The sequence below is a fragment of the Clinocottus analis genome, unplaced genomic scaffold, assembly GCF_023055335.1.
Source record: "Clinocottus analis isolate CAN_PGR_092001 unplaced genomic scaffold, fCliAna1.0.p SCAF_9, whole genome shotgun sequence".
In the NCBI taxonomy this organism is placed as follows: Eukaryota; Metazoa; Chordata; class Actinopteri; order Perciformes; family Cottidae; genus Clinocottus; species Clinocottus analis.
Window position 1 is genome coordinate 7,831,021 of NW_027176251.1, and position 11,666 is coordinate 7,842,686.

Here is an 11,666-nt window from a genome sequence, read left to right on the forward strand (position 1 = left end):
ACTAAGATATTCTCCTCTTCACTGAGACGACTCTCCTCTTGAAGGGGAGGGGAAGCTCACAGTATTGAGAGACAGCACCGTGTTGATAGACACCTCATGGTTTGCAAGACTTTTCAAGGCAAAACAAGAATTTGGCCAAAGCATTCTGGACACATGCCTTTGTTTCTCCTAAATAAAAAGACAAAAAATGGCAAGTTGAAATTCTGTTTCAATGGAAAACACAAAAATATAGTTTATGTGTGGAAAAGCTGCCAGAGTTACAGCATGAGGTGTTTTTTGAGACGCGGTGCTGCTTCTGTTCTCGCTATTTTCTCCACAGGGAGAACACAATGAAAGCTTTACAGCTACACAACCAAAAACACAAAAGAAGAAGATCAACTGGGGCAAAGGTTTTTTTACATGATAGGGAGGAAAAGAAGGAGGCAAGAGAGAAGAGGGCGATTTTGGATTTCCAGTCGTAAATTGCCTGCTTACCTCTCACATTGTCTCAGTCTCTTTTTCAGTTTTTGTTTCCACTTTTCTAGAAATTGGTTTAAAAGTTTTTTCTTCATCCACTGTAGGATGTAAAAGAGAGATAGTTCATCATATACCTCATATTCTTTGATGATAAACCAAATAGATGAATGCTTTAAAATGCGGGGTTCAAGTGGGGATCAGGAGACGGTACGCGTGTGGACAGTGTGTTTGTATGGCCAGGAGCAGACACAGCCAGGCTGGGTCAAAGGTCAAAGGCCTCTGTCCTGAAGGCAGAGGTTTGGGATTGATCTGGAAAGTAACAGATCATCCACGAGATTGCAGTTTTCCTCCATGGGATTCAGAGGGGGCCATTTCAGGTCAGAATGCCACGCTGGTTCATGCTCCGGTCCACACACACGCAGACACACACACACACACACACACACACCTGGTCCCCCTGAGAAACACCCCCGCTGTCTGTGTTGAGCTTTGAACACAGCCCTCTCCTCATATCTGACCCTCGCTGCTTCCTCCCTGTCAAACACGGACTGTGGGCTTAAAGCTGCTCTTTGGCACAGATCAAGAATCAAATCTGGATCAAATGTTCCTGCCTCAGAGCAACTTTGTCACCAAGGTCGCCGAGCCCTCTCTCGCCTTTAGGTCTCCGTTGCCTGATGAGGGGGCATATTGACTATTTGGCGTCCGTGTGTATCAGGGAGCGCCGTAGGGCAGGTTACCCGGGGAACGGCTGAGACCGGGGCTGCTAGGTGACGCATCCAGACACTCCTCACGACTCGGTGTGTTTCGAGGCGATAGAGGGTTGAAGGAGAGCTGTGCCTTGTGAGCAAACTCTAAGGGTCCATGTTGTTGTTTTTGCTCTCTCCGTGCATTCAGAGGAAATGGAAGCAGAGCTCTGCCGCCTTTCTGAACGGGCACTTTTCTGTGAACCTCAGGGTTTCAGGGACCGGGCGTAAAGCGTAGATCTCTCCGGCGGGGATACCCCCCTAGTGAATGATACCAAAGTCAATGCCCCGCCGTGGGATCCAGCTCGTTGTACACACTCCCTAAAGCCCTGATGTCCACTTGAGTGTTCAGAAACTCTCTCCACACAATCACATCATCTCTACGGGCTCAGACATGTACATTCATTTATTTATATTTTTAAAAAAAAGCTTTAAAGGAATAGTACATACTATTTTGGGGAAATGTGTGCAGTAGAAACAAACTATGTATTTGACGTGACTGAGCTTTAGAGGTGCTAGTAGGCAGATTTCATTACCTGTGGTGTTTTGAACAGATTCATTCATCTTTAACAACATATTCAAACTAAACTGGATCTACTGAGTTGGTAGCTTTTAGCAGTTGAGCTCCGTTCACTGGTAGCACTGCTTTAAGCTCAGCATTGACTCCCAGTACATTGCTGCCTGGTTTAAAGGCTTACCAAAAGACTCTTAATGGCCACATACATTATTTAGCTGATAACGCTGTTGCGAATAAGTGGCTGCTGAGCTATTGATCTTGGAAACAGAGCTTGTAGGCATAGTTCTGTACTGAAAGTAACAACTTCAACCAGAAGCGAAATGAAGACAGTCAGACCAGAAGCATCAGGAACGGTGATGCGTTGGCTTACCGCTGTGTAACCGAACAGCGATACATTGGCTTTGCTTTAAGAGAAGAAAAAAAAAGCAAACTGCATAATCCTTGCCGACAAATGTTTTCACTGAACTGAAAAAGTATATATTTGAATCAGCACAGCGGTTCATGATTTCCACGTCATTTGGACAGAGCCAGGCTAGATGTTTCCCCACGTTTCCAGTCTTTTAGTTAAGCTAAGCTAAGATAACCATTTCTCAGCTGTAGCTTCACAAATACCACGTAGATAATCTTCCTATCTGCAACAAAGCCCAAAAATGTCAAACTATTCCTTTAAAATGCAAGAATCAATACTTGACTTATTGAAATCCTGTCAAGATAAGAAAAAAAGGAGAGACATGGTGAACAGAGCAAAGAGAACAACAACAAACACGCTACTTCTTCCTCCTCCACCCACTCTCATCCACACCATCATGCTCTTCTTCTTTCCATCCTTTTCTTCTTTCTCTCTCTCTCTTTCTCTCTCTCTCTCTCTTCTACAATACAGCTTTAGTCCAAAGGTTTCTCCAGCAACACAGCAAAGCGAGTCAGACGTTAAAGAATAAAACCAAAGAGCTCTAACTTGACCTTCTTCTCAACACAAGGCCTCCACAACATCCTTCACCTCTCTCTATACATCCACCCCTTCCTGTTTGCTCTCCTTTAACTCCTCCGTCACCTAGCGAGTCGGTCTTTAAAGCGTTAACCTCAGCTATCCAAAGGGGAATAATAATAATAATGATGATAATTAAGATGATGATGAAATGTATATTTTTAAGTATTTGTCATTGGAAAAATAATCTTCTCATAATTATGATGATCATGATGATGACTACGATGATGATGATGATAATGAAGTTTCTCTTGGTATCTTTGTAGCTGTTCTGATCCTTCTTGAGTTCTTGTCCGCTCGTGCTGCCGGAGAGTACTGCTTATCTCCCATCAGCCCTCTCTCCCTCCCCTTCCCTCTCCCTTTTCATTTGGTTCACCTAATGTTTGGTCCTAACGTCTGTCAGACCTTTACCCCCCTGGATGTTTGCCCGCGTGTGTGAGAAAGAATGAGCTGTCAAACATTGACCAAGGGAAGTTCAAGAATTTTCTCTGGAAGTGGCTTCTTGTTGTTAGCTGTTAACGGGGGGAGGGCTTCAGTATATTACATTTCCACCTGTGAGAGAGCGTGTGTGTGCGTGACTGGGTTGGGGTTGCTGGAAAGTGGGACAGGTGTGGTTCGCTGCAGCAATTTGCAGAAAAGACCACATGATTCCCGGTTCTTCCCTGACAACAATAAGCCCCCACACAGGCTCTTTACTGTCAACGGTAACCTCCTGTTCACCAACTTCCTAATACACGTAGCTTTATTCCTCCCAACAGTTTGTGTGTGTGTGTGTGTGTGTGTGTGTGTGTGCAGGTATGGCTGTATCCAAACCCCCCTCCCTCCCCTCCCGTCCCCATTTCCCTTTCTGTCTCCCCACTTCTTCTCCCGTGTGGTAGCAAGTTAGCCCTTTAGTGTATTTATCTTGAAAACCAAAAAAAAGAAGAAAAATAACTCTACTTGTTCATTGTACAGTGTTGTTCATTTTAAGTCATTTTTGTAACTGAAAGTGTTTCATTCATCCAAATAAAACAGGAGACAAAAACTGTACAGATGATCCCCTCCACCGCCTCATAGTCTTCTCTTTTCTGTTCATCGGTTCTCTTCTTGAACCACAGGTTTCACTTGGTTTGACGAAACCTCATCAACGAAACAGAGTAACTCAACTTGTCATGCCACTTTTTAACCAGTAGAGGGAGCTGTTTGACTTGCAAACAGAGAAACTACTGCGCCACTGAATCTTCTGCTCCTCTGTGACCCTCTCACATACCAGGGTCCCGTGTCATGGAAAATCTTATGAAGCCTTAATTAATTGATATAATATTAGACCATGAAAAAAATAATAAAGCAAATAAAAGAATCAAACTATAGTTAATAATTAATTTGATACAAAAATGGTTAATAAAAGGATTTAGAACAATTTAGAAGTTACAAATAGATATATTAATTGTGAATACATAGGAGAAATATAATATAACAGTCAATGAATACCTAAATGAATAACGCAATATGAAAAGTGAAATGAATAACTGCATTTCCACAATTAATTAAAAATATAGATATGAATCGGGCATTTGAAAGAGCAACTCCCTTTGTACATTTGCATCTCTGCCTTCCGTGTTGTTTTGATAAATCCTTTTCCAATTTAATAATGCAATTAATGAAATGCTTAATAGCTATTTACACGGCACGTGTTGTCCCTTCGAGTCTAGACTCAGCATCAAAAAAGCAAAAGCTCTGACAGACAGAAATGGTTGAGCTAACCAACTGCACACTAAAAAACACCGGGTCAAAAGGGACCCGATATGGGTTAATCCAGCGACGACTACACACTGGATTAACTGTACCGAGGAGACCATCAGGTCACCAATCATGCCTCAGCCAATGACTTGTTTTGACTCAACATAAGTGTCACTTGTTGAATTATTGACGCGTTGTTCTTCCAACCTAAAATATGAAGTGTTATGTAGCTGCCTTGACACTTTGAGTGAGCGGAGCTCATGCAGACAAGGGCTGTTAAAGTCTCATCCTGTGTCTCCACACAAGTTCTCACTCTGCAGACTTGTTGGTGGAGGGAGAGGAAGAGTCAGATCATCTTCATCTGTCCCTTCATGTATTTTTCTCTCAGCTGTGTCAGGGGCCATCTGCTAATTGACAAACAGCATTGCATATGTTTGGCCTTTTCCTCTGATTTAGAAGTGTGTGTGTGTTTCTCTGTCTGGCTGTTTTGTTGTCTCCTTCTACATTCTCCTCCTCTTCTTCCTCCTCTTCCTCCTCCTCGTCCTCTGGTTCATCGCTCTCCCACTCTTGTTAACTGCCTCTCCTCTTCAGTCTGTCTCGCTCTTCCTCTCTCCTGCACCCCCCTGCTGTGTGGCTCAGTAGGTGGATGATTAGGTAGGATGCTGGAGTGTGTAAGTGTGACAGCTTTCAGACACCCACCTCCAAGTTGAGTCACGGACGGCGGTGGTGAGCATGTGATCCTATCACCAGGGTGACTCGGGTAGATCTGTGTTGCCGTGTTGTCGCATCGATATGTAATATTTCTGCTTTACCAAAATGTTACCAGTTTGGTCATTTGCAGATGGTAAAATGTAACTCAGTAGGTTATATTCAAGCACACATTTAAAGTACTTCAACTTATACTTAGATTTCGTGTTACATTTCTCTTTTTATCAATTATATTTATGAAGGAAATATTGTACTTTTGACTCGTTTACATTTATTTAACAACACTTACCACACAACAGAATATTAAATCATTCAAATAACCTTGATCTCAACCCGTTGCAACAACAAAATAGAAATGCATTAGTGCGTCGCTATTAATAATTCATGAATGCATCACTCGAAGGGTGATCGTTTTTTGCAGAATGAGCACTTTTATTTGTGATACTTGAGGAACATTTAAATGTAAGTACTTTTACTCATGGAAGAAAGAAATATAAATAATATGGAAATGAGTCCAAATACTCCCAACATTTGAATGATGAAAACAGTAATTTGTTAGAGATGTAGTGTTTGGGATTTTGTCCGCTTTGTCAGCTCCGTGAAGAGGACCGGCTCCGTACTAAGATGTAAAGGGCTAATTGTAAGCTGTCGAAAACACAACGGTTCTCATTTTTTAAGGTAGTCATACAATAAAGAAAACATATTTAATAAGATTTTATTCCATTTCTGCCAACAGAGTTCCCTTAAATTCTTCAGACTAACTTTAACTCAATGTCCACTAACTAGATTTTGTACAGAGCTACAGTGCATCTTGACTCATGTTGATGTTTTGATCTAAATCAGATGTATTGTACTCTTCCAACATTTGTCATTTTTCTTGTTCATTCTTAATTTAGAGAATCACTCATGCCTTTGTGAAATAAAGTGTTGTTGCTATGTAACAGAGATGAGTCCAAATGTCATTCTATCACCAGATAGTTATTAGAGGAGGATGCAAATTATTTTCTGTGGGCCTGATGGGGACCATAACTTCCTGCGTGCCATTGTCGGAGCACTAAATGTTTGACATCATCTTGGAAATGAATCACTCTCCATGACCGTGAAACCGCACTACGGCATAAAGTGCGTAACCGGAGAGCAACATATCTGGTTAGGTGAGGAGTCAGTTATCACCGGAGCAACTCACAGGTACCCCGGTAAAGGTGGACTTGGCTACGAGGAAGGCCTCACCGTGGCAGGGGGACAGAACGCCAGCTGTCAGTTCAACCAGGAACGCTGCCAGAGTGTGTGTGTGTGTGTGTGTGTGTGTGTGTGTGTGTGTGTGTGTGTGTGTGCGCGCGTGCATGTGTGCGTCCATGTGTTATTGGTGGCAGTCAGAGACAGTGCCAGCGGTGAATTGCCACTAGATAGATCTGGTTTCCTTCCCTGAACAGCAGTGTGTGTGTGTGTGTGTGTGTGTGTGTGTGTGTGTGTGTGTGTGTGTGTGTGTGTGTGTGTGTGTGTGTGTGTGTGTGTGTGTGTGTGTGTGTGTGTGTGTGTGTGAGCTGACTGTTGTCTCACCCATCGACCTCTTGCCCTCTAGCAAAGCCACACTTAGTATTGGTGTGCTTAACGAGAAAAGTAGAAGAAAAGAAATTGAGCGCTATTTATTTTTAGTATGATCTCTGCAATTATTTCAACTGGTAATTTTCGGGCACCAGATTTGTGAACTACTTCTTCCAAATCTTCAACGAACAAGTTGACAAAACTGTCAGTAATTCTTTTAATATATTCAAGGCAGACGCATGTGTGTGCGTGTGTGTGTGTGTGTGTGTGTGTGTGTGTGTGTGTGACACATTTTCCAAATCAGATAAGGGCGTAAAGAGGGAGGGCCACTGACCAGTTCGTCCATTAATCCAAGATGCTCATCTTCTAAAAAACCTTAATTTTGATCTCAACATGTAAATTCACAGGTAAGCTCTTGGTAAAGAACTCCCCAACGGTTTCCTGAGCATTATAGCTGCCCACCGCTCCTAATAATCAGACAGGTTGGATAAATGCAAAGGCTAAATTTCACTGCGACCAAATTAAACACTCAGAGTGAGTATGGACAGTGAAAAGTCCACTTAGGACAGAAGGGAGTGATGGAAGGACGAGTAAAAAAAACAAGAACTTTACACCCAGGAAATTGCAGTTCGTGTCCTTTGTGAACCCAACTACATGTCGGTGTCTTTGTGTTCATCTTAAATGTCAAATTTAACCCAACCCACATGAAGTGTTTGCCCAGCGTGTTCATAAAGTGTCAGTTTGCTACCAGTTGGGAATGAACTCTCATTGTATGCTCTTCATTCAATTTCAATGAGGTGTTTACAATTTAGTGAAATATGTTGTATACCTCAGGGACTCTGTTTTTTTATGCTCCCCCTCTTATCTTGTCTGTGGTTCCTTCTGCCTTCACCATGACAATAAAATGCATGAATGAAAGCAGGATGCCGACACTCCGAGGAAATTAACATCGGAGCGCTTTGGGAGAGATAAGGATGCAACAGTCATTTCATACATGTGCCTCCTCCATTCCTTCATCTTCTTTTGGTTTTATAGAGATGTGAACGTTAGTCAGAAACACACACACACACACACACACACACACGAAAACACAGCAACAGTGGGCACAGCAGGGATGCCGTCAGCCCCCTGAATGACACATCACATCGCTCCCACCGCCCAGAGAAACCCTCCATAACGCTCACACCTCCTCTCTTTCCCAACGTCTCCCACAGATAATGACTTTTATTTTCTCCACTGATTTAAAGCTCCTCAAAAACAACCAGATTGACCTGACTACAAACCTGTTTGGTATCCAAAGCGGACAATAAAACTGTTTGAATAAAGAAAATCTTAACTGCACCTGTTGACAAGATGCAAACATCTCCTGAAAATGAGCTTATGCCAAGAGTGAACTTTCACACTTAATGATGAAACACTTGTTTGTATACCTGAGTATTACTCTGACACAGCTGTGGCCTCTATGTGAGGAACGGACATTTTTTGTATCTGTATGTTTTATGTCCAGTTAACAATGACGTTTTTCTTTCCAACCATATAGTGTTGACCAATAGGACTTCAGCAAGCTGCAGGCACTGAATCTTTTAGGTTATTTTGACCTCGCCGCCATCCTGTCTGCTGTGAGGCCATACAGGAGCAGGTCAGGAGGCGGAGCTGTCTGAGGAGGAGCAGGAAGTGGGAAGAGCTTGGCTTGATCAGAGATTATATATAGTTGTTATGTTTGCAGTTCCTTGATACTTGAGTTATGTATGTTAAGTTAGAAATATGTACATTGTGTTTATTGTTGTTGGTTATTGTATAGATATATTCTCTCTGTGTATTAAAGTATGGCGATAATACATGGTACATATTTTTTGTTTGGATAAAACCAGCACACCGCAACAACAACTACAAAGATTGCTTGTGAAAGTTCCTTCTTGTTCTTAGAAACAGTTTTCCATGGTCATTCATGGCCTCTCCATCCAGTGAAGAAGATCATGAGATACAGCTGAAAGCCTTGGAGAAAGCTGGTGAGGTGATCTTAAGTTCATGTTTTTCTTTGTCCCAAATTAAATGTAAATTAATCTCTTTTATGTTTTTTGTAATAAGATGTCTTGAACATGTACTATGTACACACAACACATGCAGTAAAAAGTTTAGTTAATGACTTGCTTGATGAAAAACACAAGTCCTCAAACTGCCACTAAACACAAAGGCACACACACACACACAGGTCAGAAAAAGATGAATCAGTACCACTGTATAACAGCAGCTCCCACACTGAATGAGCCCACTGCACGGCACCTTCACAACAGGACCTCCAGTGTAGTGATGCAAAAAACAATCACACACACACGAGCAACGCACATATGAGGAGAAATCCGACAAAGCAAAGGATGATGGTGATTATGACACATAGCTAAGCCACCCACAGTGGTGCCTGTGCGAGGGCAGAGCACATCAAACTGAGCAAGTGTAACACATGCTCTGTGTCAGTCCTCCCCTGCACTGGCATGTAATGTATGACACATAGTTGAACCACCTACAGGCCTGCTGTCTCCATGCCCAGCTGACGATGATGAGAGCAGGGGGAGAGGAGGGGGGGGGGGGGCACTGAGCGTTACGGCCAAGAAGACAGATTTAATATCGTGCTCTGAGTGAAAGACGGATAGTGTGTGTGTTTACAAGGTGGCGTGACTGCTACTTGTTTTGGTTAAAATGTTGTTTTTCCCCCAGTGTGGCAGCAGGAGCGTCTATCCAGGGCTATTCTCTGTATTTGATGAGCCTCGTGGTATTGGGTGCGTGCATGTCTGCATTCGGTGGCTAGTGGCCAAGCATCTTTAAGTGATCTAACCTGAGGAGAGGTTGAGTTTGCAATAAGACTCGCTGTCTTCTCAAAACACCAAACTTGGGGTCACTCACTCGGTGAGGATGACTAATTGAGGATGAGAGAGAAGGGAAGAGGAGTTGAGCCTGACATACAGCACGCCTCACACACACAAACACAAGACAGAGTCAGGAGGAATATTTGTGATGAAAGGTATGGGATTTCAAAGACATTGTTTTGTTCTTCATTTTAATCTTTAATCTTGTGAAAATGTGTCTGCTATTGTTGCGCTCAAATCATTTGCGCCACCATCCGGCCAGACTTCCATTTCACAAATGAGCTAATTTCCCAACCCGTTAGTTTTACTTGTTTACATGTTGTACATTGTCATGCTCCCAAAACCTTTTGGTGGCACCATCCCTCTAACAGCTGCAACATCTCCAAAAAGAGGTAACCGGAAACTTAAATCTTGACTGTCAAGCCAAACTAATAATGTGTTTTTCATTATTAATTAATCTGTGGAGTAATTTGCCCAGAAAAAAAAATGTCTTCAAAGTCCAGGAATTTAAGTTACAATACAGAAGCAAGCTGACCATGCAAAATTATTCTCCTCTTAATAGACGATTTAAGGATCAGTGTGTAGCAATAAGGGGATCTATTGGCAGAAATTGAATATCATTTTAATAAGTATTTTTTCAGTGTGGTAGTTTTAACTAACTTAGAATGAGTTGTCACGTCGGCCATCGTTGTTGTCTCACCTATATTTCTCACAGGAGAAGTTCCAGTTGTTAGATATTTCCAACACACTGTGAAACCTGCAATCACTGACTTTTTGGCTACAGAAACAAGCTGTAAACACAACGCTGACCTATCATCACCTTTTCAGATTTTCTGGCAAATATCCACTACTTACATATCCACGTGATAGGGAGCAACATTAGCAGTTAATTGGAGTTGTGTTTTTAAAAACCTGATGAATATTGAATCTTCTTTTAGCTGTGGTTTGACTCCACCAATTCTTTAGATGCTTAATGATTGACCATATGACACCAGCTATAAGCTAACTTTGTATGCTGTTTGGGAACTAATTTTCCCTTGGGGATTAATATCTATCTATCTATCTATCTATCTATCTATCTATCTATCTATCTATCTATCTATTCTATCTATCTATCTATCTATCTATCTATCTATCTATCTATCTATCTATTTGGTGCTTAGCAGGAAAGGGGTTGTCAGTTTTCACTAAAAAACGAAACAATGGTGATGAGAGCTCCATAAAGTCAAGGAGAGCTGCAGTCAGGTGATAATAAATATCATGGGGTTCATTAATATAAGCGACCCCAGGTAGTCATGTGTTTCAGTGTAGCTAAATACGTCGGAAAAACAGGTAAGTAAGTTATTTGTCAATGCACTTCTTGTTTGATAACACTTGTGCAGCGAATCCAAAGCAACTGTACTAAGTGGAAGCAGTTGATCGTAAGACAGACGTCGTGGTAAGACGTGAGAATTTATTCAAATAAGATAAGAAAGGAAAACAGAGGGGTAGGAGGAGAGCGTGCACTTTGGTCACTGAGGGTTGGAGAGGAGTCGCAGAGGGGAAGAGGAAGCTCTGTACTGTGCCAATAGGAAGAGTTTGTTCCTCAGTGAGATACAGGAGACAGTGTCAACACACACGCTGTGCTCAATATAGCTACTGTCACACGGCCAGGCATATCTCTCTCTCTCTCTCTCCTCTCCACCCTGACACTTGCACCTTCCTCAACACCCATCCTGCCTCGCTCACGTTCTTCTATCTCCCCACTCATCTGAACAGGTTACATTCTTCCTTTCCCTCCCCTCGGTCCTCCCCCGCGGCCCCCGTCCATCAATGTCACGTCCCCGGAGCTAAATTAACTGATCTCCCTTCCTTTGCTCTTGTTCCCCTTGCCTCTCCCCTCGCTCTCTGTATATATTACAGGCTTGACACGCTGCCAGACATTGGTTTAATATAACACACATTCTCTGTGCCTTCCACCCGCTCTCACATTACCCTCTCTTTCCAACTCCCACCACCCAGCTTTCATATGGGCACTGGCCGCTTGCTTTTTCCATACTTTACCCACCGCAAAAGGAGCTTTTTGTTCTTGAATAGCTCCCTCATTGCCATGGTAATCCAACAGAAAGAGAGTGCGGTTTTTCTGTCTA